The sequence below is a fragment of the Canis lupus genome, chromosome 33 (assembly GCF_011100685.1).
Source record: "Canis lupus familiaris isolate Mischka breed German Shepherd chromosome 33, alternate assembly UU_Cfam_GSD_1.0, whole genome shotgun sequence".
Classification (NCBI taxonomy): domain Eukaryota; kingdom Metazoa; phylum Chordata; class Mammalia; order Carnivora; family Canidae; genus Canis; species Canis lupus.
In genome coordinates this window covers 1,596,367-1,623,140 of record NC_049254.1, presented here as the reverse complement: position 1 = coordinate 1,623,140, position 26,774 = coordinate 1,596,367, and the positions used below count along the sequence as shown (strand labels likewise).

The following is a 26,774-nucleotide window of genomic DNA, read 5'->3' as shown; positions in this document are numbered from 1 at the left end:
ACATACCAAGTCTTACTAAGTCTGACTTTAATTTTCCAACTACAGGTTCGTGTTGTTCAATTTTCTCCATGAATGAAATGCTGAGGCCACAGTAAACACGTTCCCCCTTAGAGATCCTATGCCTTTTAACAACATCTCTCCATCTATGTGTCTGCTATTTCGCCTGCACAAAATTCCCTGCCACCCACAATCTGCCCAGACCTCTGCAAACCTCTCGTTCTTCGGATAGCCTCCTCTGCTTGTCACCCCTTACTTACTCCTCAACAGAATGTTGCAACTGTACTTTAATCAGATGCAGGCATGTCTCTCTCCCTGGTCAGTTGTGAGTTTTTCAAGGGAAGGGACCAGTTTCATTTGCTGTTTTTGCGATTCTCGATTCTCGCACTTTCCTGCCTTCTCCCCCCACCACACTCTCTTTAAGTAACTATAATACATCGACAACAGAACGTACATTGCGTGGATATTGTGGAGATGATAAGTCCAATATGGCACCTAATTTCATAGTATTTACCATCTCATAAGAAATAAACATTTATTTATTTGGCAGTTAGGAATAACAGTAAAAGCTAAAATATACTGAGTCGTTACCATGTCATAGACACTTCTACGAATTTTACTCATACTGACTTTTTAATCTTTTTAAAAACATTTATTGATATGTAATCTACACACTACAGAGTTCTCTCGCTTAAGATGTACATGCACTTCAATGTGAAACCATCACCAAAAACTAATTTTAGATCCCTCCATCATGCCCAGAGGAAGTCCTGGACCCAGTAATAGTTACTCTTTACTCCTACCTCGCATCTTCCCTTAGTCTCTGGCAACCCCGAATCTATTTTCTATCTCTATGGATTTGCCTATTGTGAACATTTCATATAAACAGAATCATACATTCTGTGCTCTTTTTTGTCTGGTTTTCTTCAGTTAACACAACGTTTTCAAGGTTCATCCCTTTGTATGTGTCAGTACTCCATCGTATGCTATTGCCAGATGGTATCCCATTGTACGGATAGACCACATTTTGTTCTTTCATCAGTTGATAAACATTCGGGTTATTTCATAATTCATGTACAAGTTGTGTGTGTGTGTGTGTGTGTGTGTGTATAAGTGTTCATAAATTTCATATGTACATACCTAAGGAGGCAAATACTGGGTTACATAGCAACTTTATGTATAAAGTTGGTCAGACTTTATGTATAAAGTGTGGCCAATTGTTTTTCAGAGCTGTGTTATTGTTTATATCCCCACTAGTAATGTATGAAAGTTCCCATTTCTCCACATTCTTGCCAACACCTGTTATTGTATTTTTTTTATGATAGTCATCTTAATGGTGTGAACTGGTATCTCATCACAAGTTTGATTTACATTTCCCTAATGATTGATAATGTTGAGCATCCTTTTTACGTGTTACTGGCTATTTATATATCTTCTTTGGAGAAGAAAGATATATTAAAACCCTTAACATGTTAATCTTGATTTTAATCCATGAATTTGATGCAATTATTATACTCATTTTATGGATGAGGACGTAGAGGTCAGGCAAAGCCTAGGGACAAACAGCTGGATTGCATCTAAGGTGCTCTGATTCCAGGGTGCATACTGCTAATGACTGTCTATTGCTTCTCATTACATGTAGGTAAAAACACACATGTTGAATGTTGAAGTAACTTCTTTTTCACATGTGATAACCAATTCTTAATAATAAACCATAATCTGATATATTATTTTGAAATGTTTCTATTGATATGCCTTCTAAACTTTTTATCTAAATTATAATTATTTACTTCAGACTTACATTTTTTATATTCCCAGTTAAAGTATAAATTCTTAGAAAACACAGACTTCATTTAAGATTTCTTTTCCCCTCTGTTTTTGGTATGGTGCTGGACACATACAAAGTTTACTTACAGTAAAGACCTGACTATTAATTGATTATTTACAATGCTATTTAAGCTTGTAGATGTTTTTCAGATTTACCCCTTATTGAATTGTTTTTAGTAAAGAATGTAAACCAAAATCATCTGTGGAACTTTTTTTCTCAATGCCCGTAATTGGACTTAGTGTATCATTTTGGATCCAGTCAATTATTAAAACTTGATCTTCTTGCAAGAATTAGGGCTTGAGAAACCAACTCAAGAAAATACTGACACTTTTGCTACTGCTATTACAGGGGATTATGATGTCCTTTGTCTTTGGCCCCAGAGTCTTGTGTTTTCTGCCCGAATCCATAAAAATGTGACAAGCTAAGTTGTTACCTTACAAGTAAGATAAATCCCAGGCCCTTCACAGTTACTGATATACTTTTTTCCAGGAGAGGCTTATCAGCAACACCTCAATAAACGTTCTCATTTGATTTGAGTTTTAGTAAGACCCAGAATCATATATTGAGATTTCATGTAAAATATAAAGACTGGCTGACCCATAGTTAGTCCACTTTCTAAGTTAACATTTTCCCCAAAAAACATCTCCTATTCTGTTAACTGTAAACTGTACCATTCAGACTGTGACATCCACAATCACTATCCTTGGTATAAGCCGCTTTCACCTGCAATCCTCTCCCATAATATTTTTATTCAGCTCTAGCAACTCCTCCTTCATCCGTTAGCTTTCCCTTGGACACTATTACCTATGCTGTTTCTCTCAAGCTCTCTTCTAAGAGCTGAAATCCCACCACAAAAATCTTAAGTAATTTTGTTTTCCCCTCATCTGTTTTGGTTCCTTTGGTAGGGAGGAGTAAGGGAATTTTATAGCATTTGTTTTATACTACTTTACAGCCAGTTACTATTATGCTTTTGCCCTTTCTGTATTGTAAACTCCTTAAGAATAGTAATGCAAAAAAAAAATAGTAATGCAAGTTTTATTCATTTTGATGCCCTCTATCCCCCATAGCCTGGAATAATTACATGAATTTAATGATTAGTAAAACCCTTTATGAATGAATAAATTTTAAATATGTAATTAACATAATTATTGCACATTCACCAAGTGTGTAATATGATTTCAATATAGGTACTTTACTACTTTTTATAAGCCCAAAATACATTAGATGAGCATGGTTTGTACTTACAGAAGGAAATTGGTACATAACTAGATTATTGTCCCAGGGTTTTATTTGCCAAGTTAGGACAGTTAAAATAAAATATCAGTAAGTTTTTAATATTAGGCTAGGTGTGTATATGCAGTCTCTCAACTTGAAAGTTTCATGAATAATAAAATGGGTATTAGGAATATAAACACACCACAAATAATCAAACCAAATTATGTCCCATTAAAGACATCGCTTTAGGCTAAAACTTTAAATCAAAGACCCACAAACATTTGTGTTTTATGAATCACAACAGTTACATGAAATCAATGGTAATTCTATTCACCAGGAAACTCTGTCCAAGACATCAAAGACAAAGAATGTCTGGCTGGCTCAGTAGGTGGAGCATGCAACCCACCCTCCTAGAGTTGTGAGTTTGAGCCCCATGTTGGGTGTAGAGATTACTTAAAAAAATAAAATCTTAAAAAAAAAAAAAAGACTTCAATTACAAAGTATGAAATATATAAAGGAGTTTGTAGGAAGGTGGGGTTTTTTGTGTGTGTGAATCCATGCATTCTATTATGTATCTCCACCTTTACATGAAATCTCAATTTTTTTGAATGTTGCTTAAGGTCTTAGATTAAGAACCCAAATTCATGGGTCCACCCCAAATGGGCTATATAGGGATTTAGGCAAATTCTGTAGATCAGTGGCTAAAAAATTTAGGGCTATGCTTGCTAATTTTATCATTAGATATGTATTACGCAACTCAAAACATTATTAAAGCTCATAAAAGGTTATTTTTGTTGTTGTACGGCAATGTTTATTCTTGTACAATATATTATGCGATTTTTATGTAGTATGAAAGTTTTTTCTGCACACAAGAAAATTGGTAGCAAGGAAGGTGATTTAGAAATGCATTGGGTATTAAGACATTTTAGCTCATTTTTGCTTTTATTTCCTTTGCCTGTGGTGATATGTCTAGTAAGAAGTTGCTATGGCCAAGGTCAAAGAGGTTTCTCTTCCAGGATTTTGACCATTTCCTGACTCATATTAAGATCTTTATTCATTTTGAATTAATTTTTGTGTATAGTGTTAGAAAGTCCAGTTTCATTCTTTTTCTGTTCAGTTTTCCCAACACCTTTTGTTGAAGACACTGTCTTTTTTCCAATGGTTATTTTTTCCTGATTTGCCAAAGACTAGTTGGCAGTACAGTTGTGGGTCCATTTCTGGGTTCTCTATTCTGTTCCATTGATTCATGTGTCTGTTTTTATGCCAGTACCATACTGTCTTGATGATCACAGATTTGTAATACAGCTTGAAATCCAGAATCATGATCCTTCAGTTCTGTTTTCCTTTTTTCAGAATTACTTTGGCCATTTGAGGTCTTTTGTGGTTCCATACAAGCTTTATCAAGTAAAAAGCTTCTGCACAGCAAATGAAACAATCAACAGAGCCAAAAGGTATCTAGCCTATGTAATGGGAGAAGATATTTGCAAATGATATATTTGATAAAGGATTAGTATCCAAAATCTACAAAGAACTTATAACACTCAACATCCAATAAATAAATAATCCAGTTAAGAAATGAGCAGAAGGCCTTTCGGCCGGAACCACCATCTTCCAGTAATTCGCCAAAATGACCAACACAAAGGGAAAGAGGAGAGGTACCCTCTATATGTTCTCTAGGCCTTTTAGAAAACATGGAGTTGTTCCTTTGGCCACATACATGCGAATCTATAAGAAAGGTGATATTGTGGACATTCAAGGGAATGGGCACTGTTCAAAAAGGAATGCCCCACAAATGTTACCATGGCAAAACTGGAAGGGTCTACAATGTTACTCAGCATGCTGTTGGCATTGTTGTAAACAAACAAGTTAAGGGCAAGATTCTTGCCAAGACAATTAATGTCCACATTGAGCATATTACACACTCAAAGAGCCGAGATAGCTTCCTGAAGCTTTGTGAAGGAAAATGATCAGAAAAAGAAGGAAGCCAAAGAGAAAGGTACTTGGGTCCAACTGAAGTGCCAGCCTGCCCCACCCAGAGAAGCACACTTTGTGAGAACCAATGGAAAGGAGCCTGAACTGCTGGAACCCATTCCCTATGAATTCATGGCATGATAACTGTAAAGAAAATAAAAGACCTCAGGATTGTAAAAGTGTTTCTCTTAATTGAGTAGGAGTGTGGTTGGTGTCCTTTCACTTAAAAAAAATATTTAAAGCAAAAAAAAAAAGAAAAAGAAATGAGCAGAAGACATGAATAGACCATTCTCCACAAAAGACATTCAGATGACTAACAGACACATGAAAAGATGGTCAACATCACCCATCATCAGGGGAATACAAATCAAAACTATGATGAGATATCACCTCACACCTGTCAGAATGGCTAAAATTAACAACAGAGAAAACAAGTGTTGATGAGGATGTAGAGAAAGGGGAACCCTCTCACACTGTTGGTGAGACTGCAAACTGGTACAACCCCTGTGAAAAACAGTATGGAATTTCCTCAAAAAGTTAAAAATAGAGCTACCCTATGATCCAGCAATTGCACTACTAGGTATTGACCCAAAGAATACAAAAATACAGATTCAAAGGGGGTACTTGCACCCTAATGTTTACGGCAGCATTATCAACAGTAGCCAAATTATGGAGAGAGCCCAAATGTCCATCAACTAATGAATGGATAAAGAAGATGTGAGAGATAGATAGATAGAAAAAAAAGATAGATAGATAGATAGATAGATAGATAGATAGATATAGATATATAGATATTACTCAACCATAAAAAGAATGAAATTTTGCCATTTGCAATGACATGGATGGAGCTAGAGTGTATTATGCTGAGGGAAATAAGTCAGAGAAAGACAAATATCATATGATCTCACTTATATGTGGAATTTAAGAAAGAAAACAGAATGTAGGGAAAGGGGAAAAAGAAAAAAAAAAGAGAGAGAGAGAGGGAAACAACTGTAAGAGAGTTTTAACAAGAGAACAACCAGAGAGTTGATGGAGGGAGGTAGATGGGGAATGGGCTAGATGGTGATGGGTGTTAAAGAGGGCACTTGCTGTGATGAGCACTGGGTATTATTATATGTAAGTGATGTACCACCGAATTCTACTCCAGAAATTAATATTGCATTGTATGTTAACTACCAAAATTCAAATAAAAATCAATTAATTAATTTAAAAATAGACATCTTGGACTTAGGCAAATATCTATAATAGAAAAAGAATTTATTTTTTCAGTGAAAATCTGAATTTAAATCTTGGCTCTGGAGGCAATATGGAATCAATGAAAGAATCATGGTATGTATTTAAATAAAAATGACTTTGGGTTCTGTGGATGATACTTTGGAGGGAGAAATGATTGTTGGTAGGGTCATAGTTTGATGACTGTTAGATGTAAAAAAAACCACTATTGCATAAATTGAAGAGAAAAAAGATTTTATTTGATTTTTTAAGAAGATTTTATTTACTTATTCATGAGAGAGAGACACACACACACAGAGGCAGAGACACAGGCAGAGGGAGAAGCAGGCTCCATACAGGGAGCCCGACATGGGACTCCATTCCGGGTCTCCAGGATCATGCCCTGGGCTGAAGGCAGCACTAAACCGCTGAGCCACCAGGGCTGCCCCCCGCCCCTTTTTTTTAAGATGAGAGAAAAGATTTTAAAAATCTATGAGAAGAAGTTTTTAAACAAGTAAAAAAAAATGATTCTCTGGTTCTAGGTTTTCACAATTGGATAGGTAGAGTTACCATAATGCAAACCACAAGTTTGCAAATAGCAACATTTAATTAGAAAGAGGAACATTAATAAATCATTATCTTTGTGAAAGGAGAGCATGGGAGAGAAGGCAGGATGGGAATATTTCTCTATTATGTTTTATATAATATTGACTTTGAAATAATAAACCATTCTAAATATTCAAAAAGTAAAATGGAATTAGAAAGGAAAATTCAATGGAAGAAATTTCCTAAAAGTAGAAAGCCAACTGGAAAATGTGTTTTTCAAGTTGCTGACATACTGCATGGAGAAAATAACTACTTCTGATGCTTTTCAGAATTTAGATTGGGAATCTCATACTTAATAGAGTCTATTCTAAAAATTAAAGCAGCCTAAGACTCATTGTAGGTTGCAATATTGATATTTTTATTTGAAAATTTTGTGTGTGTGCTGAGAAAAAAGCATATAAATAATTTTGTTAATATTGTCAGGAACCCATAAGATACAAGAAATGTGATTTCAAAATCAAAATGATTGCATGGTATTATGAAATGGAGTCCAGCAGGAGCTCACAATCTTTTAAATTAAGTAGTTTCTAATTCTGCCTAATAACAAAGCCAAGATTATGTTTTGCAAAAGTTATTCCCCAAAGTGCAGCATAAGAAATATAGTCAATAATATTGTAATCATGTTGTATATAACAGATGGTGACTACACTTATCAGGTGAGCACTCAGTAATGCATAGAATTGCTGGATCAATATGCTGTACACTTGAAACTAAATTAACATTGTATATTAATTATAAAAAGAAAAAAAAACCTCTTCCACACTAAAAAGAAGAAGGGTTTCCAAGAATAACTGATGATTCTGGGTCTGGGGATAGAAATATGCAAAATATATCAATACAGTTTAGAAACAGAAGGAAGAAAAGAGTCTTGGACATGTTGTTTCTGAGTTCCCCTAGGACATGAAATTATGAAAAGGTGTTAGAAGTTCTGATTTTGGACACTGCAGTTTGGAAACTGCAGTTTAACTTTTATTAATTTAATTTCTATAAAAAAATTAAATAAAGAGCATAAAGAATTAAATACAAAGATTTTTATGATACTGGCAAGTCTCAAAAGTGTATGATTCTATGACTTTAAGTAAAGTGATTATATTCAAGAAAACTCAGAGATAGAACATTGGTGCCTGATGAGAGGTCCTGTCATAATCATTTGGAATAAAAAGGACAATGTCAATTCTAAAGTCACTTTGGAATTAGTTGGAGTTAGTGACTTACAGGGGGTAGGTCAAGGAATTTATTTAGTAAAACTAGTAAGGCCTTTTTTTTTTTCTTTTTAATGATTTATATCTAGTTTGATTTGCATGACTGTTTATTTTGACCTGTTTAATTGAAGTTAAAAATAAGCATGTCAAACTGTAAAAATAATTCTGTATTCTCTTATTTTATATTCCACATTTAAAACATGTATTCAAGTTTCTTCAACCACTACAGCCAATGATTTCACTCTACCTTTAGTTTTTCCATTCAGACTTCTTCCCCCAGTACTTGTGGTCCATTTTATGAAAAAGTACTTCCTGACATCTGCCTTGAATTTCCTCTTTCCCCCAGTCCCATTCCTGAACCCTCATCTTGTTATCTTCTTTAAGTGGAAAATAGTCTGCTTGACATTATTTCTATCATGTTCAGTTCTGTGTATTTCAGTGAAATCTTTCTTAATTATGTTCTTCCCAAGGGAGCACTTAATCTTTTTTAGCCTGTCTTTATAGATTTTTACCTGTTGGCCCCAGGATAAACCCTATTGCTTTTTAAGGCAACTTCAATAGTTTGAAAGTCTTAGATACTTTGTTAAAAGAATCCCCACTAAAACAATATCACAAAATAAAACTCAATTTTCATGCCTTGAAAGAATTTGCTTTCTCTGACAATAAGCAGAAATTCCAGAGAACAAAGTGACATCAAATATGTACAGTCACTTGTACATTTTGATTCCAATCTTTTCCCCTTGGTATCTTACCTTTAGTACCTCGAGGGTTCAAACAGAATGATGAAACAGTATTTTTGAGTGTCCATTGCCTTTAATATTTACTTTCTTTCCAACAGAGCAGAAAGATCTACACCTAGAAGACATTATCATTAAATTAGTGTTTCCATTTAGGCTGTTTCTTGTATTTATTCACCTAAAGTCAAAATGCAAAACGGGCCAAGATAAAAAAAAAAAAGTAAAAAAAGAAAGAAAAGAGGTATCATGATAAAAATGGGAAAACAATTATTACTTCTATTTAAAAGGCAATTAATGTAATAGCTCAAGATTCACAATGAAGGGAAATATGAGAGGAACTATACATTTCATCAACCAATATGATTGTACCAACCAATAATATAAATTAATGACTCTCTCTACAGAAAAACAGTAAAGAAAAAAAGCTGATTTTACTTTGCATAGTGCTAAGTATTGTCTATGTTACAACAGTTCCAGTTAAATGGATGTTTTATGTGAACATGTTGAAGTAATTTACAGAGTACATACTAGTTGGCAATATGTCAAAGATTATCAAAGATTGTGGTTTACTGTGTAAATGGCAGAACAGCTATACTCAAATATTAATAACCTTCAAAGTTTGGGCCTTCTAAATATTTTAATGAATACTTGGTCCCAGTAGCTATTTAATAGGTGTACAAATTGATAAATTTTTCAAAAGTATCTCTATATCAACAATATCTTTAAAAATTTGATAAAATTTTGGATGCTGAACATATGATAGAGCAAAACAATTCTAGAAATTATTTGGAAGGTTTTGTGTTTTGGTCTTTTCCCAGGAGAATTTACTTCAGCTCAGAACTCTGACCAACTTCAAAAGAGATTTTTGCAGTTACTTCAGATCTTTAAGTTTTTCCAGGGAAAGAGTAAAACTGGCTTTCAGGCAACAGCAAAAACAAACCATTCAGTCAGTGCTTCTTGTGCAAAGCAATTGTATTCTATATTCTGAAGCAGTTTTGGAAAAAGTACAAATACATGAACTTCCTAGATATCCCCAATATAGGAAATGAAACTGATAAAAGCACCACTGCATGAAGGCAGGTTTTTACCTGCTTCCTAAGTAGTGGTCCAAAAGTCTAATTAAGTATTTTGGAGAATATGATACAAAGTAAAGTTGCAGATGCTCGGTAGGTCAAAAAGAAAAAAAACACAACAGACAAAAAAACCACTGTCCCAACTTCGTGCGGTAGCTTACCTGGTGTAAAAAATGATCAATCAACTACTTACTTGTTTGCATTAAACAATATATTTGTTTAATTCATTCTAGGTAATTGTTTAGAAGGTAAAACAAATAGTTCTGAACCATTTGCATCTTTTCAGTTTAGAATATTACACTTTACTAATTAGAATTATACTTTACTAATATCTCATGCACGGGTTTGGGGTCACAAAAAAGCAAATCACTCCAACAGAACTTTGTTAAGGAGTTTACCTGGGCAGTGAGGACTTCATGGATGTAAAAGTATTCTTTTCTCTATTATAAATCTTGATGAATAAAGCAAAAACTGTTATATAAGATAAACCTTCGGGAAATGCCATTTGCTATATCAAGAAAATAAACCAGGAAAATAAGTATACTCTCAAGTATTAAGAATGAAAAATAAATATAAGTGAACAGTGATCTACCCCAGGCCCATCGTGTTCAACTATACTTGTATTTATTTATTTATTCTTCACTTTTTATTTAAATTCCAGTTAGTTAACATACAGTGTACTATTAGTTTAAGGTATATGGTTTAATGATTCAACACTTAGCATATAATACCAAGTGCTCATCGGAAGTGCTCTCCATTATCCCCATCCTCTATTTAACCCACCCCCCTCCAGCAACCATCAGTTCATTCTCTATAGTTAAGTCTGTTTATGGTTTACTTCTCTCTCTCTCTCTTTTTCCCTATACTTGTTTGTTTCTTAAACTGAACTGTGGTCTTTCTGAACAGTTGATTGCAATAATAATGTTGCCCTGAACACTATACTTTACAAAAGGTCCCCTCCCTCTTCATAACACTCTTATTTACTAGTAATTCGAACATTACTTCTTCCATGATTCAAGCTGCTACAGATTTATTGCCAATGATTTAATTCAAAGTTTGATACTTTTCAGATGTAAGTCTTTTAAAATATATATTCCTCTTAATATCAAGATAGGTACCTAGTATTGTTTATTAATATGTTTTCTATACTTGTTTTAATTATTTTTAGTTTAAGCTGAGCTAATGGATAGCTATATATTTAAAAACATGTTTTTATAACCAGCAATATAAATTATTTGTTTTTCCGACTTGTGTTACTTTAAAAAAAACTTGAAAAGTAACCTCTCAACCCTAAAACTCATTTTGGAAGACAATTTTAAAAAAGAAAAATGGGTCCACTGTTAAGATTCATACTTGCCAGGCCCTCTCCTCGGAATAAATTATTTCTCTTCTAGGGAAATAACTTGTCATTTGGAAATTACCTGGCTCTATTCCAGCTCAATCCATTAAAAACATGAAATGCCCAGTCAAAAAATGGAAAACTCCAGTTAAGGGTTTTTAATTGTCTTTCCAGGATTGAAGGCCAAAAGTCAGAGGGTCGGTTCTGGGCATTCCAAAGAGAAGTCAGCCCACACGCCAGGTGAGTCAGCATAGCATATCCTTGATTTTCCACAGTCAAAAATGAAAACTGACATAATAAAGAAAGCTTTTGGCTTCTTCTTGCTATTCTTTATGTTTCTTCTCCACATTATTCCACTAAACTTCTTTATCCCACTAAATCCTTTTAAGCGCCAGTTCTCTTTGCATAGCTTTCAGACTGAACCAATCTGTTTTCCCAGGCATGCATTCTTCAAGCTTCTCTCAGTGTTGACAAACCTTTTTGTGTAATGTTCACTTTTCCTTTTTTTGTAATCTCTCATTTCTTTATCTCTCACACTTAGCCTCTTATTTTCAAGTACCATATTAATATTTTAAATAAATGGCTTTAGAAACACCCTAGGGTGAGATGTATAAACAGTATGTTCTTGTGATATGTGAAGGCGTAGCCTCAGAAAAGCTTGTTACTGGCTATTAAGGTTTCGAACAAATAATTTAATTTCTTTAACCTTCTTGATCCTCACGTGTAAAATAGAGGAGATAATAATGCCTCCCTTAGAGAAGATATTAATACAGTTTTCTATTGCTACTATGCAATTATTAACTATTCTTGCCCTTATTTTTTTATATGCTCATTCTCTAGGTGAATCAAAGTTGGCACTGGCTATGGGAAATGTTCTAACTAAAAATAAACATAAAATTAATAGGTTATTTTTTGTCTCCACCAAAACAAATTGAGAATACTTTCTTTTGTTTAGTGACATAGTTTTGTTATCCTTCTTCAACTGTAAAATTTCCAGAAGGCAGCCTACCAGCTGAATCTTAAAGTCCCTTGACAGATACACACTATTGCAGGAAGATGGCCATAAGGTTACCACAATGCAAAGACACAATCCTGTAAGCAGATACCATCACCTTTATTCCAATTCTTTATTCATCATGCACTTTCTGGCATTAAGGAATTTCACAAATGACTTTTTAGTTGTAAAAAGAATATAAACTGGTAATTACACATTTCCTTGTATAGGTACTCTTGATTCCTAGGGCTGAGTATCAATTATAAAACAGGTTTTTGGTAGATGGAATACTAAGTAGGTTCTTTGAAACAATGAAAAATTTGTTTCTGATTCAATTTTATCATTAAGTGACTGGTAATAAATAATTCAAGACAAAAGCAAGTCTGCAAAACCTTTACTATATTTTTTATCGTGATATTTTGGATTTGCTATTCAGATTGGATAGAAATTTAATTAGTTCAAGTTGAATCTATAAATCTATAAATCTATAAAGGATAAATTCAACAGTACAACACACAGTACAGCTCTATTTTTCCCTGTAAGTGTGTTATCACACAAATGAGTAAGTTCTGATTCACTCTCTTGGCTGGGATTCAAACATAAATATATTTAATCAGGTAAAATTATTAAATGGCTTATGAATGCACTAAAAAGACTAGATTATATTCCTGGGGCTGGTGAATATAAACGAGGGATAATTTTAATATCCACTTAGAACAGCTCATTTTAATAGATGACCCAAGGATTTCATGACAATTTAACTCCCAGAGCCCCTTGAGATCTGTGGGGGACTAGTAACCTTGTCTTTGTCAACCTACTTTTGAATATCCCTTCTATTTCTTTTTCTTCTGGAAATTCAGCTGTTCACTGAGGACACACCTCCCCTACAGTTCTGTCAAGTGGAGACATTTTTCCTTCTCGCTCTCATGTGACTTCAGGTCTTATGGGGAGTGGTGTCCTCTGTGCTTCCATTTGCTGTTTTTCCAAACAAATTCTCCTTTCTCTCCCACATTATCTCAATATCTCTGAAGTGCATGCTATGAGACCAAGCTCCAGTCTGAACTCTTCTTGTTAATGTCATTAGCTTATTTCTATGTCAGTTCCCACCTTCATGCCACATTTGTGAAAGGCTTTTTGCATTTCTTTCCATCATTACTCTTGCCTTGATTTTTAGTGTCTTCTATAACCCTGTTAATTATTCACCAAAACTCTGATCCCCTCAGTCGCTTTTCTTCTACTCCACTTCTTCACTACTCAAGATATTCCCATTAAAAATAATTATATCCCAGCTCATGTCTCAATTTTAGTCATTCTATACTATGGCCAGCAACTTCCAGCTCATCCCCATTTTTACAGTATCCAATAATTCTTTGACCTCCATTAAGAGTAGAGACCCATTGATTTCATCACTTTTCCACTGCACAAGATCCTTCTTTGTCTTTCCCTTCTGACCCAGCTTATATTCTGTGATATACTACTAATGCATCTCTATTGAAAATACCCTTTACAAATGCACTCTTCTTTTCCTCTGCCCTATCCTAAATATATTTCTACTGAAAAATCCCCAATCTTACTCTAAGGCACATCTATACAGTTATAAATATTGCCTGATAAATATGGAAAACCATGATGCAGGAGAGAAAGTGAAGATTTTAAGAACAAGCTATTGGGTTAGGTGAAAGGTGATGGAAAACAGGATCATGCACAGGTGCAACAGTGGGCCTGAGATATCTTATAAACAATCCATACTTGAACCAGGCATCTTGAGCTTTAGTATCTTCAGGGGTGAGGCTTTGGTCAAGTAAATATAAATTATTAGAGAAATGAGCAAAGTAGTTGTGGGAATGTGCACAGAAATGGTTATAATAATGAGTCATGAAATTTAAATTGATTACAAAGGGAAGCATGAACATGAGGTGAGAGATGAGAGGGAATATGCACATTGGAAACCCCGAAGAAATCCAAGAGTCTTTAGAGTGTAGGCAGTGTAGTTGGTGTGCTTAGAGGATCAGTGAAAGAATTCAATGCTTGAAATCAAGATTTTGGAGATGGTCCAGTTATTATTAATAAAATCTAGTATGTGGTCATAGGAAAGGATTTGTGAATGGACACATTCCTGTTGATTAAATAACTAGATTTATAAGAAAGTTTTCCTCAGTGCGAAATGATATAATAAGTTACATACTGTTTTGTAACAAGAATGAAAATTATTCATTCATTTCAAAATGTCCTTAAATTTAGTCGCCTTCTAATCCAGATTCTAGGATAGCCAGTCTGTGCTTATAATCTCAATTCCTTTCCTTAAACCATGAGAGTCTGATCAAACCTATAAAAACTTTCCCTAAAAAAATATGCTCATAATACAAAATAAACACATACACAAAATTTCAGGGGATTCAAATGCCTCCTGAAGTCAGTCATTGGATACTTTTAGGATAGAAGTGTTGGACTGTTAGGGTAGAGCTGTCCAGGTTCTCATTTTTCTAGTAGGTTTGAGCTGCTGCTGCAACTGCCATTTTGAATTTTAAGCATCAGGTGTAAAATGACAAAGGCACTTACTGGAGGAAACTTTCAAATTAGATAAATTGCTACACTTAAGCTGTCTCTTACCTGATGAGCATTTTCTTTAGATACAGGTGCATACTGAAACAAATTTTCCTTCTCAGCTTCATCTCAGGGGATTCCAAATTAAACTGAAGTCTTGAGATGAAGATAGAAAATACCAAGACCATTAACAAATTCCAAGAGAGCTTATTTTGCCCAACTAAAGAGACTTGGAGACTATATTTTAAGCCCAAAGTATATACTTCTCTAACTTTGCAGTTAAGATTTCCATGGTTTCTCCTTTACTTCATATGGGTCATAAAACAGACATCATACCTAAAGATTCTCTGGGCTATGGCCTGACACACCTACTTTTAGTAGTAGTCTTTCATGTGTGTGTGTGTGTGTGTGTGTGTGTGTGTGTGACTCATATGTTTTACCTTCCTCATTCATAGCAAATTACCTATCCTACCTAGTGACTATTAGATACTTCATGTGAATGTCATTCAACACATACAAAATGAGAAAAATAATTTTGTATAATTTATTCTAACATAATAACATTCTCAAATTAGCCTTCTTGAGAACATAGTATCCTAGGCCTGTATGCCATAGGTAAGTGTGAGGATATTATTAATAACACTCATATTGATAATCTAAATATTTCCAAAGAAATTGCTTACCACCAGAAGTCTTTTTATTTAAAAAGTTGAATATTATTCAAATAGCTAGTGATCACCTTTTATTAATTTTTTTAAAAGGGCATATTAGTTAGGAGGTGAGCTGCAAATGATGTAGAAAGATCTGTTTTCTGAAATTGTGTGTGACAACATTAAAAATCAAGTTTAATAAATCAATGAGTGCATTTATTAAAGACCCATAATCTATTCAGTGCTATCTTCTGTGGCCACTATATATAAAGACTAGGGGAAAAATCCATGTTCTCAAAAAGTATATGATTTATTGGGGAATAAAAAATTAAATCTAAAATTTATGTATTTAAAATTTATTAATAAAGATTATATAAAATTGAATTTTAAGTTAATTACACAGATTATAAAAGACATAATATTTTATGGAGAAAAGTTCCTTTAGATTATAGAAGTTGTACCGGATTCATTAGTTAATTTATCACCTTAAAAGTTTTATGTTGCTCTCCTGCTATATGTTAAGCATTATGGTGAGCCTCATAATAGATGTTGGAAATCCAAAAGTGAATAAGGCAGAGCTTGTCAAGAACTGTGAAGGTTCTGAGATTTTACCCTATGTGCAAACTAATAAGTTACCCTGCCAGTTTCGTGGATAATGGCAGAGGGTATGAGTCTCCTGTTCTTGGAAGTCTTTATACTTAACAGCACAGCAAGAAGGATCTTCATATATGGGTTAGTTTTCCTCGTATTCCAAGTCTCATGGAGGTGACATGAAGGGAGACAAGTAGATGCTTCTTAGGTAGTGGCTTTGCATCATGGCTGAGGAACCTTGGGCTTAGGGACCTTGAATCTATTACTATGGCCAGTAAGCAAATTTGCCCTTTGCTCTAGGAGGAGACATTCATTATACTGATTAGTAAATGACTCTGTCTTCATTTGTAGAGAGAAACTATTATTCCAGAGTCACTTGCCAAATAGTCATTCTGGACAAGATAGTTCTGAACAAAAGCCATTGGTGTCTGTATTAGTTTTCTATTGCTTTTCAACAAATCACCACATACTTAGTGGAGTAAAACATATTTATTTTTTTAAATTTTTTTATTTTTTTGTAAAACATATTTATAATCTCATAGTTCCCATAGGTAAAGAGTCTGCGCATGGTAACAAGATCCTCTGCGTAAAGTCTCAAAGTGTCAACTAGGTTAAGTTCTTTTCTGTATCTCAGGATTCTCTTTTAGGCCCATTTGGCTCTTGGCCGAGATCAGATTCTTATGGTATAAGAGTGAGAGAGAGAGAGAGTGAGAGAGAGAGCACATGCACATGCAGGCAAGAAGAGGGAGACAGGCAAAGAGGGAGAGAAAGAATCTTAAGCAGGCTCCATGTCCAGCACAGAGCCCAGTGCAGGGCTTGATCTCATGACCCCGAGATCATGACCTGAGCCAAAATCAAGAGTCAGAATTAACTGACTGAGCCACCCAGGCACCCCCACGGTGGCTAACTTTTATAAAGCATGCAGGAGTCTCTGAGTCTAGTGTGCTATGATAGAGTCTTACACATAATCATGGGAATGACTATTCCATCATCTTTACCGTATAACATAATCTAGGCGAGGCATGAGTATTCCATTGCTTTTGCTATCTTCTGCTACCTAGAAATGAGTCAATGTTTTCTCTCACACTCACAAGGAGGGAATTACACAGAAATGTAATTAATTAGAGGGTCATTTTAGGATACTTCTATTCACAAGACATTCACAAAAATGAGAGTCAGTGGGAATTATTTCCTGATATGTATCTTGGTAAAGGAAAGCTTAAATTATACTGGTCTTTCTGGTCTTCCAAAACATAGATTTTATATGTAGGTTATATATAAAATTATATATATTACATATATGAGTCATAAATTCATAAATATGAATGCACATATTCATAAATACAAATTTGGTAATTAAGGATTGTGATAAATGATACTAAAGAGATATATAGAGTTTGATAGCATAATAGAGGCACTTATTTGGAGACTTAAGATGTTCTTTGAGAATGAATAGTTTTAGGTAAGTCAGGAACTAGGAGAAAATTATAAGTAATTGGAATGGTATACGGAAAAGAGAAAGAGAATCACAAAATTTCTTGGGGGGCACTAAGTGAATGTCCAAGTGAAATGAAGCTTACATAACTATTAGAAAGATGAGTAAGCAGAAGAATGGAATAAGGATAAACATTGCAATAAGGATGGAAGTTTACTTGAAAATGATAGGCTAGAGAAGTTAGACTTTATTGTACAGGCAGTGAGAGAGTGAAGGAGGCTGGGATGGAGAGAGGAGGTGTGATTAAGACAATAAATATTTGAACATAGGCTGTGCTTTCTAGGATAGTAAGATGTCCAAACAGAAATATTCAGCAAACAAGTGATTAGAAATGGGTGACAGGGACTCTGAATGGAAGTAGACTGTAGATTTGAACCCTTGGTGTAGAGTGTGATTTCACATGCTATGAGATTGAGGGAGCTATTAAAAGAAGTGTACAAAGAGAAAAGAAAAGAAAAGAAAAGAAGAAAAGAAAAGAAAAAAAGAAAAGAAAAGAGAAAAGAAAAGAAAAGAAAAGAAAAGAAAAGAAAAGAAGAAAAGAAAAGAAAAGAAGAAAAGAAAAGAAAAGAAAAGAAAAGAAAAGAAAAGAAAAGAAAAGAAAAGAAAAGAAAAGAAAAGAAAAGAAAAGAAAAGAAGGATAAAGGCCAAACTGTTGAGCACAGGAGAATGTTAAGTAAGCAAATCTGATGATGAAGGGGCCTGGGACCAGGCTCATAGAGTGCCATATAAAATAAGGAAACAAACAAAAGAAATGCTGTGGAACATATCTGGAGAATTTGAGGATTCTCTCTGGTTATTTTTCAAAGCATTTTGTGAGTTGAGTAGGGTAGACTTTTGACTGGAGACAACTCACAAAAAAGGAAAGGAGGCTGAGAACTGAAACAGTAGGAATGGGCCACTTTTTCTAGACATCAGTTGGGGAAGCAGAGACATTGTTATGTAAATAGGACTACTGAGGTCACTGTGACTTTGCCTGGGGCTGAACTGTGTAGAGATTTGGAAGTGCTTTTTAGAGATGCACTTGCAGGCAGACCTTGTTTTATTGTACTTTGCAGATACTGCATTTTTTTTTTTTTTTTTTTTTTTTTTTTACAAATTGGAGTTTTGTGCCAACCCTGAACTGAGCAAGTCTATCGGCACCTTTTCTTCCAACAGCTTTTACTCACTTTCTGTCTCTGTGTCCCATTTTGGTAATTCCAACAAAATTTCAAACTTTTTCATGATTATTGTATTTGTCATGGTGATTTGTTATAGCGATCTGATTAGGATGATTTGAAGTAACTATTCTAGTTGTTTTGCGACACCACAAATTGTGCCCGTATGAAACGGCGAGCTCCACCAGTACATGAGTGTGTTCAGACTATTCCACAGACTGGCTGTTCCCTCACGTCTCTCCCTCTCCCTGGGCCTCCGTGTTCCCCAAGACATAATATTAAAATAAAAAAAATAATAATAATAAAAATAAATAAATAAAATCAGGCCAATTAGTAACTCTACAATGACCTCCAAGAGTTTGAGTGAAAGAAAAAGTTGCATATCTTTCACTTTAAATCAAAAGTGAGAAATGATTAAACTTAGTGAGGAAGATGTGTTGAAAGCTGAGATTGGCCAAAAGCTAAGCCTCTTGTGCCAAACAGTTACCCAAGTGTGAATACAAAGGAAAAGTTCATGAAGGAAATTAAAAGTGCTACTCCAGTGCACACATGAATGACGAGAAAGCCAACAGCCGTATTGCTGAGATGGACAACATTTTAGTCATCTGCATAGATCAAAGCAGCCACAACACTTTCTCAAACCAGAGCCTAATTCAGAGCAAGGTCCTGGCTCTTCAATCTGTGTGGCGGAGAGAGGTGAGGATGCTGCAGAAGAAGGGTTTGAAGCCAGCAGAGGCTGGTTCATGAGGTTTAAGGAAAGAAGCCGTCTCTGTAACATAAAAGTGCAAAAAGAAGCAGCAAGTGCTGTCTAGAAGCTGCAGCAAGTTGTCCAGAAGATGTAGCCCAGAGCATTAATGAAGGTGGTGACACCGAACAATAGATTTTTCAAGATAGACAAAACTGCTTCTATTGGAAGATGCCATCCAGGACTTTCACAGCTAGAGAAGGGAAGTCAACGCCTGACTTCAAAGCTTCCAAGGACAGATTGACTCTCTTGTTAGGGGCCGAGGCAGCTGGTGCCTTGCAGTTGAAGTTGATGCTCATTTGCCATTTCAAAACTCCTAGGACCTTTAAGAATTATGTTAAATCTACTTGGCCTGTGCTCTGCAAACGAAAAAATATAAGGTCTGGATCACAGCACATCTGTTTACAACATGGTTTCCTGAATACTTTAAATTCATTGTTGAGACCTACAACTCAGAAGAAGAGATTCCTTTCAAAATATGCTGGCTCATTGATAATGCACCTGGTCGCCCAAGAACCCTGAGCGAGATGGACTGAAAGAGGAACGTTGTTTCCCTGCCTGCCAACACATCTACCCTGCAACCCGTGGATACAGGAGTAATTTTGACTTTCAAGTCTCCTTATTTAAGAAATACATTTTGCAAAGCTGTAGCTACCATGCAGATTCCACTTATGGATCTGGGAAGCTTCCAGAAAAGATTCACCATTCTAGATTCCATTGACAACATTTGTGATTATGAAAAGAGGTCAAAATAGCAACGTGTCACAGTGTTTGGAAGAGGTTAATTGCAGCCCTCATGGAGGACTCTGAGGGTTTCCAGACTTCAGTGGAGGAGGTGGCTGCAGACGGTGGGAATACAGAGACCTAGAACCAGAAGTGGAGCCTGCAGAGGGGGACGCAATCTCATGATAAAACTTTAATGGATGAGATTTTGTTTCTTATGAGTGAGCAAAGAAAGTCATTTCTTGAGATACAATCTATTCCTGGTGAAGACGCTGTAATGATTGCAGAAATGGCAGCGCGGGGTTAAGAACATTACGTGAGCTTAGTGGGTGAAGAAGCGCCAGGGTGGGAGAGGATGCACTACAAGTTTGAAAGAAGTTCTACTGTGGGTAAAACGCTATCAAAGTGAGCACATGCTACAGAGAAATCATTTGTAAGAGGAAGAATCCATCCATGTGTCAAATCTCATTGTTGTCTTAAGAAATTGCCAGGGCCTCCTCCCACCCTGCCCCAGCTTTCAGCAACTGCCACCTTGGTCAGTGAGTGGCCATCAGCATCAAGGCAAGATCTTCCACCAGCAAAACGGTTACAGCTCACCAACAATGACTCAGATGATGTTAGCATTTTTTTATCAATAAAATATATATTTTTAAAGATTTTATTTATTCATAAGACACACACACACACACACACACACACACAGAGGCAGAGACACAGGCAGAGGGAGAAGCAGGCTCCATGCTGGGAGGCCGACGTGGGACTCGATCTTGGGACTCCAGGATCACACCCTGGGCTGCAGGCAGCGCCAAGCCACTGTGCCACCGGGGCTGCCCAATAAAATATTTTTAAATTAAGAAATGTACATTAAGTTTTAGACAATTGCACACTTAGACTACAGTACAGTGTAAATCTAGCTTTTTATGTTCTGGGAAACAAGAAAATCAACTCACTTTATTGTAATAGTTGCTTCATTGTGGTGGTCTGAAACCAAACCTGCAATATCTTCAAACTTTGCCTGTATTTATAATATTGAAGAATTTTAATATTGTACATAATATGCACATAGTATTGTACATCATCAGGTGGATGAAAGTAGAAAGCTTCATATTATCAGTCCTTAGATATTTAGTTTTCTGGGAACTGTCCTATCTGAAACATATCATGGACACTTAAGAAAATATCACTGACCCTGACCCTGGTTTCTACCCAGGTCCAACCACGACAACCAGTAATGGTCCCCCTTTGGTTTTCAACAAAAACTATATTCCATGTTAAAGGATGTTAATTAGTGCATATCCTTCTCCCCCAAAAGTATTTTAAAGTATATTTTCTTTTATGATCTTATAATACCACAGAATGTAAATCTGGCATGCCGAATAGCTTATTTTAATTTATGCACATTTTGGTTATTTGCCTTAACAGTTCCCCAAAATCCAATTTGCTAAATTATCTGTTTTGTGAGGATATAATAACTTTCAGAAATAAGCCAATAGTTTTAAATTTATTAAGGAATATCTAAATAGGAAAATGGGATTGCAATATATATGTTATAGGGATGCCTGGGTGGCTCAGTGGGTGAGTGTCTGCCTTCGACTCAGGGCGTGATCCCAGGGTCCTGAGATCGAGTCCCACATCGGGCTCCCCACAGGGAGTCTGCTTCTTCCTCTGCCTGTCTCTGCCCCTGTCTGCGTCTCTTATGAATAAATAAATAGAATCTTTAAGCACACACACACTATATATATGTCATAGGAAGTAAAAAGTTGTCTTTTATCAGTTGATTCTTAGAAGCCCACATAGTAAAGTGGAAAAATGGCCTATCAGAAGTTATCCACTCAAAATTTTATGTGAAGTTTTAGAAGTTTTTTTTATCATTATTGGTATTACTTTGTTTTAAATTAATTTTTCAACACTGAGGTATTGAACACAAAGTATTATCCAAAGACCATAAAAAAATTACAGTCTAATATTAACAACCCACACATGCATGTAGGCGCCCATGTATGCACGCATATAATAGAATAGAAAACAGTGAATAAAGCGTGAATTGATTTTTGTAAAATATGAATGCTCATACATATATATTTGTGCTTATGTTGAAAATGGGTATAAGATTATGAAACTGGTTATATCTTCTGGAGATTAGATGAAGAGGTTTCTTATTTTTGTTTTATTTTTTTTTTAAGATTTTATTTATTTATTTGTGAGAGACAGAGAGAGAGAGAGAGAGAGAGAGAGAGAGAGGCAGAGACACAGGCAGAGGGAGAAGCAGGCTCTGTGCAGGGAGCCCAATGTGGGACTCGATCCCGGGACTCCCGGATCATGCCCTGGGCTGAAGGCAGCGCTAAACCGCTGGGCCACCGGGGCTGCCCCCTATTTTTGTTTTAGACATTATATTAAATAATAGGCATAATAATCCCAAATAAATATATTAGTATGAATAACTTCTTTTTTTTGTTGTTGAGAGAGAGAAAGAGAGTGAGCACCTGTGAGGTGGGGAGGGGCCAAGGGAGAGAAAGAAAGGGAACCTTAAGCAGGCTCCAAGCCCAGCCAGGAGTGCAAGGTGGGCCTTGATCTCCTAATCCTGAGATCATGACCTGAGCCAAAATCAAGAGACAAACACTTAACTGAGACACCCAGGTGCCCCATGAAAATAACTTTTAAAATAAGATAATCATAAGTAAAACATAATGAGGGCCTGCATTATAGTAGTGTGTTATGTCACTTGGTGGGTAGTTGGGAAGTAGGAACAAATATTTTTCATGTTGGTTTTTAGGAAGTGGACTTGGCAGGACATAGTGACGATTCGGGCAAGGTGGGCAAAGAAGTTTTGCAGTTATGTCATGGCACAGTTTCCTGGTTAGTATATTTTTCCCCTGGACTATTAAGCTTTGGATAAAGATTAATTATTAATTAAACACTGTATAATGCCCTCTTGTTTAACCCGAGAAGATATATAATGACCTAAATATTTCTACACTGCTACTGTAGAAGTAGATAATTTTTCTTTAATAGGAGAAACTGATATTAACTCAAAATATTAAAAAGTGATTTTGGTAAGTCTAATATTTTTAATCTGGAAGCTCCACAGAGATGGTAGGGTAAAAAAAAAAAAAATTCTAATTACCTAACAGTGTATTTTGTTTTTTCTTTTTTTAATCTGCCCTACATTCCAGGATTAGGGGCAGAAGTTCCTTAGAATTAAGGCCAATAGCTCTTAGTATTAAATCCAGTGAGGGTAAGATGATGGCTACTATCTCATACACATACGCACTTAACCTCTTACAGTCTCTATTTTAATTTACTCAAGGATAAACAGAACTTAGCTATTCTAGGCATTAAAAAAAGTGATTTCTGTAAGCAGCATGCACATTTCTACCAAGTTACCCTGACTATTCACTTTATCAGTGCCAGAAACATTTAAATTTCTAACTAAATCTAATCTTTGATAACGTTTGCTCTAGTTTTTGCTAAATCCTATGGATAAACTCCTACTAATCTGAGAAACAAAGATCTTTATTTTTAAAGCATATTTACTATTTATTCAATTGTAGTTCATTAGAGATATCTTAAGAAATAAAATATATGATTTGCTTACAAAAAACCTCGTTGGAATTCATTACTAGGCACAATGTCTTGCCTTTTTTTTTTTCCTGAGAATTTGCTAATCTGTAATCTATAGGATATAAATATTTGAAATGGGGATGCCTGGGTGGCTCAGCGGTTGAGCGTCTGCCTTTGGCTCAGGGTGTGATCCTGGAGTCCCAGGATTGAGTCCCACATGGGGCTCCCTGCATGGAGCCTGCTTCTCTCTCTGCCTATGTCTCTGCCTCTCTGTGTCTCTCATGAATAAATAAATAAAATCTTAAAAAAATTTTTTGAAATGAGTCTTATGTTTCCACAGTGGAAAAAATTAAGAAAATGTTGGTAGTTTAACTTTGCCTATAAGAAAAAAAAAATCATGAATGGTTGATGCCATATTTTATTATGAGTGTATATGTGCATAATACATTTGTGCTTTAATATTAGTTTGTATGTGACCCTAAATGTTTTAAAGCAAAATTTATTTTGGATTAAATGTGTGGTAGCATTGTTCCAAATTAGAACAAAAAAAGAGTTTTAATATTACTTTATATTTGTTTCTGAAGAACATCTTTTATTCATTTTCTATAACACATAATTATAGTACATGCCCCATACTTACTTTCAGAATCGTAGGAGTGTATTGAAAAGTTTATCTAGAGAAAAATCCATTGTTCTAGTTTTAAATATCCACTGTTACTCTGCAGCCTTATCTTCAGTCATATTGTCTTGTCATAATAACCGTTGTGTAGGAAGGGCAAATTGTTGTAATCAAAATTCCCAGGTGATGTATAGTTTTTAAAAAATACTTCTAAGTCAGTAACTGCAAAAATTTGCATATAGCTCAGTACAAAGTTAAAACCATTGTTTTGGTCTCTGAAAACATGAAGAACTAAGCTAAAGTTCATAAAAATTAAATCTGCATAAACATAGATCATATTTACGCTCTTGCTTTAGATATGCTTTCCTTAATGAATAAGCACTGAATAAATGAAGTGTTTCCTTTTTCTGGAAGACGAAAATCAATTTTATCATTATGTTATTTGCCAGTTATCTTACGGATTTTATTTCATGGTGTTTCCAGACAACTTTGAATTGAATTATTCAGTCTTTCCGTTGTAGCAGAATCAACTAATTTCCGTACTATGACTGTTTGGAGCATATTTACCCTTTGTATCTGCAGTAGGTATTGCATGGTGCCTACTGTTCAGGCTCTGGATCCAGAAACCACATGTGACCTTTCTCTGTCTGTAGCTATATGAACTTGGGCAAGTCACATCTCTGTGCCTCATGTTTACAAGATAGTTAATAACAATAAGAACCTGATGGAAGTTTTGGTGTAAGGATTAAATGACAAGAGATAAAAACATTCCCTACAATACTCGGATTTTTATGACATCCCTGATTATTGTTTTTGAAATGGTTAAAGTGCATAAAATGATCAAATGGCTATTCAAATTACAGCAACTCATCATCAGTTGTCACATATTTATATTTCTAACAACCATTCAAGTCCATTTACCCAAGTTCCAGCTCCGTCACTAGTTGCCAATGAACATTATCTTCTTGGATGGATTCCATCACCGTAAGCTTAACAGATACCAAAACAAACATATACTTCCCATTCGAAATCAGCGCTTCTTATCAGATCTCCTCTCCCTATTGAGTTCCCAGTCACTTAAGGATTAAATCTTGGAGTCGTCTTTGACTTATTCATTTCTTTTCCTTTAATTTTTGGGAAATAGAGATCAGGCACTAAGTCTATTTACTTTTATTTAAACATTTTTCCATTTCTGGAGCTCTCTCTCTCTTTCCTTGTCCTCGTCAAAGAAATGACACTCAATCCTGCTTTATAAGGGTAGTTCCCTAACTTGTTTTTTTACTTCAGTCAGGTCCATTCATTACTTCGGAGAATCCATGCGTGGATGCCAGTTGGTAGGCTGCTGCCCTGCACGTCACCAGCGGTGCGGGGCCCAGGGCGAGGGCCCTGCCGAGGGCAGCGGCGGGCGCCGGGTGGTGCCGCCAGGCTGCAGCCGCAGGAGCCGCACGTGCCGTCCTCGCTTCTCCGTCCAGGTTTAGGGACACGTGGGGGCGGCCAAGAGCCCCCGCCGCCGTCGCCCGAGGTCACGCAACTTTCAAAGCCGGCCCTGGAGCTGCCCCTCCCCCCCCCCGCCCCGTCTGTCACCCACGAGGCCTCCTGCTCTTTCTTTAGACCCTGACTGAGGCGCCCTCCCCAGGCCCCTCCCGCCGGCGGCCCCCCTGCTCCCGGAGCCCGGGGCGGATGCACAGTCCCTGGGAGGCCCGTGGGCCTTGCCCTTGGGGTCCTTTCTCCGTCGGTGCCGGCCTCTAGGTTGGGAACCGCCCCCGCCTCTGCGCTGGGCACCGGGGCTGCCCCGCACGGAGACCGCACCCGCGAGGGGACCGGCGCCAGCCCCCCGCCCCCCGGCCCTTGGCCCCCAGACCCCCAGACGCCCAGGTCCCCCAGCCCCCGCAGCTCCCCAGCCCCCCAGGCCCCCAGAGCCCCAGACCCCCAGGTCCCCCAGCCCCCCAGCCCCCCAGCTCCCTGGCCCCCGGCCCCCCAGCCCCCAGGCCTCCAGCCCCCCGGGCCCGCAGCCCCCCAGGTCCCTGGCCCCCAGGCCCCCAACCCCCAGACCCCCAGGTCCCCCAGCCCCCCAGGCCCCCAGGGCCCCCAGACCCCCAGACCCCCAGCCCCCCAGCTCCCTGGCCCCCGGCCCCCCAGCCCCCCAGCCACCAGGCCTCCAGCCCCCCGGGCCCTGGCCCCCAGGCCCCCAACCCCCAGACCCCCAGGTCCCCCAGCCCCCCAGGGCCCCCAGCCCCCCAGCCCCCCAGCCCCCCAGCTCCCTGGCCCCCGGCCCCCCAGCACCCCAGCCACCAGGCCTCCAGCCCCCCGGGCCCACAGCCCCCCAGGTCCCTGGCCCCCAGGCCCCCAACCCCCAACCCCCCAGCCCCCCAGGGCCCCCGGCCCCCCAGCCCTCCAGGGCCCCCGGCCCCCCAGCCCCCCAGCCCCCAGCCCCCCAGCCCCCCGCCCCCCAGCCCCCCAGCTCCCTGGCCCCCAGACCCCCAGGTCCCCCAGCCCCCCAGCCCTCCAGGCCCCCAGG

The 26,774-nt window shown here is 37.2% G+C and overlaps 1 long non-coding RNA gene across 1 annotated transcript; it reads left to right on the top strand.

The window, feature by feature from the left end:
• The first annotated feature begins 8,016 nt into the window (after nucleotides 1–8,016).
• Nucleotides 8,017–25,679, top strand: LOC119867279. The gene is made up of 3 exons (XR_005383021.1): nucleotides 8,017–8,049; nucleotides 11,355–11,420; nucleotides 25,544–25,679. It is a non-coding gene; the product is annotated as an uncharacterized LOC119867279 (long non-coding RNA).
• The last annotated feature ends 1,095 nt before the right edge of the window (nucleotides 25,680–26,774 follow it).